Source organism: Durio zibethinus, unplaced genomic scaffold, assembly GCF_047325235.1.
Source record: "Durio zibethinus cultivar Kanyao isolate XHJ-2024 unplaced genomic scaffold, ASM4732523v1 HiC_scaffold_3, whole genome shotgun sequence".
In the NCBI taxonomy this organism is placed as follows: domain Eukaryota; kingdom Viridiplantae; phylum Streptophyta; class Magnoliopsida; order Malvales; family Malvaceae; genus Durio; species Durio zibethinus.
Genome location: NW_028323044.1, coordinates 9,516,470 through 9,521,469, shown reverse-complemented (window position 1 = coordinate 9,521,469; position 5,000 = coordinate 9,516,470).

Below are 5,000 nucleotides of genomic sequence, written 5' to 3'. Positions count from 1 at the left end.
GGGCCCTGGTGCGGGCGCTTGCCTCGACCACCATCGACACACGCTGGGCCCTGGTGCGGCCGGTTGCCTCGAGCACCATCGGCACACGCTGGGCCCTGGTGCGGTCGGTTGCCTCGACCACCATCGGCACACGCTGGGCCCTGGTGCGGGCGCTTGCCTCGACCACCATCGGCACACGCTGGGCCCTGGTGCGGCAGGTTGCCTCGACCACCATCGGCACACGCTGGGCCCTGGTGCGGCAGGTTGCCTCGAGCACCATCGGCACACGCTGGGCCCTGGTGCGGTCGGTTGCCTCGAACACCATCGGCACACGCTGGGCCCTGGTGCGGCAGCTTGCCTCGACCACCATCGGCACACGCTGGGCCCTGGTGCGGCCGGTTGCCTCGAGCACCATCGGCACACGCTCGGCCCTGGTGCGGCAGGTTGCCTCGACCACCATCGGCAGCCTCGACCACCATCGGCACACGCTGGGCCCTGGTGCGGGCGCTTGCCTCGACCACCATCGGCACACGCTCCGCCCTGGTGCGGTCGGTTGCCTCGAGCACCATCGGCACACGCTGGGCCCTGGTGCGGCAGGTTGCCTCGACCACCATCGGCACACGCTGGGCCCTGGTGCGGGCGCTTGCCTCGACCACCATCGGCACACGCTCCGCCCTGGTGCGGTCGGTTGCCTCGAGCACCATCGGCACACGCTGGGCCCTGGTGCGGCAGGTTGCCTCGACCACCATCGGCACACGCTGGGCCCTGGTGCGGGCGCTTGCCTCGACCACCATCGGCACACGCTGGGCCCTGGTGCGGGCGCTTGCCTCGACCACCATCGGCACACGCTGGGCCCTGGTGCGGCAGGTTGCCTCGACCACCATCGGCACACGCTGGGCCCTGGTGCGGGCGCTTGCCTCGAGCACCATCGGCACACGCTGGGCCCTGGTGCGGTCGGTTGCCTCGAGCACCATCGGCACACGCTGGGCCCTGGTGCGGCAGGTTGCCTCGACCATCATCGGCAGCCTCGACCACCATCGGCACACGCTGGGCCCTGGTGCGGGCGGTTGCCTCGACCACCATCGGCACACGCTGGGCCCTGGTGCGGTCGGTTGCCTCGAGCACCATCGGCACACGCTGGGCCCTGGTGCGGCAGGTTGCCTCGAGCACCATCGGCACACGCTGGGCCCTGGTGCGGCAGGTTGCCTCGACCACCATCGGCACACGCTGGGCCCTGGTGCGGGCGGTTGCCTCGACCACCATCGGCACACGCTGGGCCCTGGTGCGGGCGCTTGCCTCGAGCACCATCCGCACACGCTGGGCCCTGGTGCGGCAGGTTGCCTCGAGCACCATCGGCACACGCTGGGCCCTGGTGCGGCAGGTTGCCTCGAGCACCATCGGCACACGCTGGGCCCTGGTGCGGGAGCTTGCCTCGAGCGCCATCGGCACACGCTGGGCCCTGGTGCGGCAGGTTGCCTCGAGCCCCATCGGCACACGCTGGGCCCTGGTGCGGTCGGTTGCCTCGAGCACCATCGGCACACGCTGGGCGCTGGTGCGGGCGCTTGCCTCGACCAGCATCGGCACACGCTGGGCCCTGGTGCGGCAGGTTGCCTCGATCACCATCGGCACACGCTGGGCCCTGGTGCGACAGGTTGCCTCGAGCACCATCGGTACACTATCGGCCCTGGTGCGGGCGGTTGCCTCGACCACCGTCGGCACACGCTGGGCCCTGGTGCGGGCGCTTGCCTCGAGCACCATCGGCACACGCTGGGCCCTGGTGCGGCAGGTTGCCTCGAGCACCATCGGCACACGCTGGGCCCTGGTGCGGGAGCTTGCCTCGAGCGCCATCGGCACACGCTGGGCCCTGGTGCGGCAGGTTGCCTCGAGCACCATCGGCACACGCTGGGCCCTGGTGCGGTCGGTTGCCTCGAGCACCATCGGCACACGCTGGGCCCTGGTGCGGCAGGTTGCCTCGACCACCATCGGCACACGCTGGGCCCTGGTGCGGGCGCTTGCCTCGACCACCATCGGCACACGCTGGGCCCTGGTGCGGGCGCTTGCCTCGACCACCATCGGCACACGCTGGGCCCTGGTGCGGCAGGTTGCCTCGACCACCATCGGCACACGCTGGGCCCTGGTGCGGGCGCTTGCCTCGAGCACCATCGGCACACGCTGGGCCCTGGTGCGGTCGGTTGCCTCGAGCACCATCGGCACACGCTGGGCCCTGGTGCGGCAGGTTGCCTCGACCATCATCGGCAGCCTCGACCACCATCGGCACACGCTGGGCCCTGGTGCGGGCGGTTGCCTCGACCACCATCGGCACACGCTGGGCCCTGGTGCGGTCGGTTGCCTCGAGCACCATCGGCACACGCTGGGCCCTGGTGCGGCAGGTTGCCTCGAGCACCATCGGCACACGCTGGGCCCTGGTGCGGCAGGTTGCCTCGACCACCATCGGCACACGCTGGGCCCTGGTGCGGGCGGTTGCCTCGACCACCATCGGCACACGCTGGGCCCTGGTGCGGGCGCTTGCCTCGAGCACCATCCGCACACGCTGGGCCCTGGTGCGGCAGGTTGCCTCGAGCACCATCGGCACACGCTGGGCCCTGGTGCGGCAGGTTGCCTCGAGCACCATCGGCACACGCTGGGCCCTGGTGCGGGAGCTTGCCTCGAGCGCCATCGGCACACGCTGGGCCCTGGTGCGGCAGGTTGCCTCGAGCACCATCGGCACACGCTGGGCCCTGGTGCGGTCGGTTGCCTCGAGCACCATCGGCACACGCTGGGCGCTGGTGCGGGCGCTTGCCTCGACCAGCATCGGCACACGCTGGGCCCTGGTGCGGCAGGTTGCCTCGATCACCATCGGCACACGCTGGGCCCTGGTGCGACAGGTTGCCTCGAGCACCATCGGCACACTATCGGCCCTGGTGCGGGCGGTTGCCTCGACCACCGTCGGCACACGCTGGGCCCTGGTGCGGGCGCTTGCCTCGAGCACCATCGGCACACGCTGGGCCCTGGTGCGGGCGGTTGCCTCGAGCACCATCGGCACACGCTGGGCCCTGGTGGGTTTAGGCACATCTTCAAATTTCTGCCGTGCCAATGCCATTTTTATGGCTTGTAAATTCATACAATGGTCCCCTAAGCCTTCACGTGAAGTTTCGTTGGAAGATGACTCGTTTTCTATTTTTCATGATTTTTGAAACTTTTTGCGGTTCGGGATTTTTTAAAATTTTTTTATAAGGATTTTTGGCCCCAAATTTTGTAGGCATGATCCTTATATTTTTGTTGGCATGCACAAAAAAATTCAGCTAAAAACTCGAAGTAGAGAAGATTTTGTGACCGTTTGAAAAAAGTGTCCCCATTTCAGACACTTTAACGGCTACTGGTAGCAAACCTGTAAAATCTCAAATGCTCTTTAAGGGGGTGTGAATTCTCAGAGGTTTGATGAGGGATAGGGGGCCAACACAAGGCCAAGTACCAGCACCCATCGCACATCATGTGCGCACACCCCCCCGGCCCCCCTCCCAATCGCCGGAACCCCAATGCCGCCGGTCAGGTTCTCCGGCGGTACTCCGGCGATGCTCCGGCGATGCTGTCCCGAGTGAAAAAAATGCGGCACCAGCACATGCTGGAGCCAAGCATGGGCACCGTGGCTCAAAATCGAACTTCGGCCAAGGCCTCGACCATCAATGGCACATGATGACGCATGGTGATGGCACATGCATCGACCATCATCGGCATAGGCTGCCCTTCGGTACGGGCACTTGCCTCGACCGCCATCGGCACAAGCTGGGCCCTGGTGTGGGTTGTTGCCTCGATCACAATCGGCACATGCTGAGCCTTGGTGCGGGCGGTTGCCTCGAGCACCATCGGCAGACCCTGGGCCCTGGTGCGGCCGGTTGCCCCGATAACCATCGACACACGCTGGGCCCTGGGGCGGGCGCTTGCCCCCAGCACCATCGGCACACGCTGGGCCCTGGTGCGGGCGCTTGCCTCGACCACCATCGGCACACGCTGGGCACTGGTGCGGGCGCTTGCCTCGACCACCATCGGCACACGCTGGGCCCTGGTGCGGGCGCTTGCCCCCAGCACCATCGGCACACGCTGGGCCCTGGTGCGGGCGGTTGCCCCCAGCACCATCGGCACACGCAGGGCCCTGGTGCGGGCGGTTGCCCCGAACACCATCGGCACAAGTCGGCCCTTGGTGCGGGCTCCTGGCTCGACCACCATCGGCACACGCTGGGCCCTGGTGCGGGCGGTTGCCTCGAACACCATCGGCACACGCCGGCCCTTGGTGCGGCCGGTTGCCTCGACCACCATCGGCACACGCTCGGCCTTGGTGAGGGCGCTTGCCTCGACCACCATCGGCACACGCTGGGCCCTGGTGCGGGCGCTTGCCTCGACCACCATCGGCACACGCTCGGCCCTGGTGCGGGCGCTTGCCTCGACCACCATCGGCACACGCTGGGCCCTGGTGCGGGCGGTTGCCTCGACCACCATCGGCACACGCTCGACCTTGGTGAGGGCGCTTGCCTCGACCACCATCGGCACACGTTGGGCCCTGGTGCGGGCGCTTGCCTCGACCACCATCGGCACACGCTCGGCCTTGGTGCGGGCGGTTGCCTCGACCACCATCGGCACACGCTGGGCCCTGGTGCTGGCGGTTGCCTCGACCACCATCGGCACACGCTGGGCCCTGGTGCGGGCGGTTGCCTCGAACACCATCGGCACAAGCCGGCCCTTGGTGCGGGCGGTTGCCTCGACCACCATCGGCACACGCTGGGCCCTGGTGCGGACGGTTGCCTCGAGCACCATGGGCACACGCTGGCCCTTGGTGCGGGCTCTTGCCTCGACCACCATCAGCAGAAGATGGCCCCTACGTCGAACACCATCGATACATGCCGGGCCTTGGTGTGGGCACATGCCTCGAGCTGGTGCGGGCGGTTGCCTCGACCACCATCGGCTCACGTTGGCCCTTGTTGCGGGCACATGCCTCGACCACCATCGGCACCTGCGCACCCTCGGTG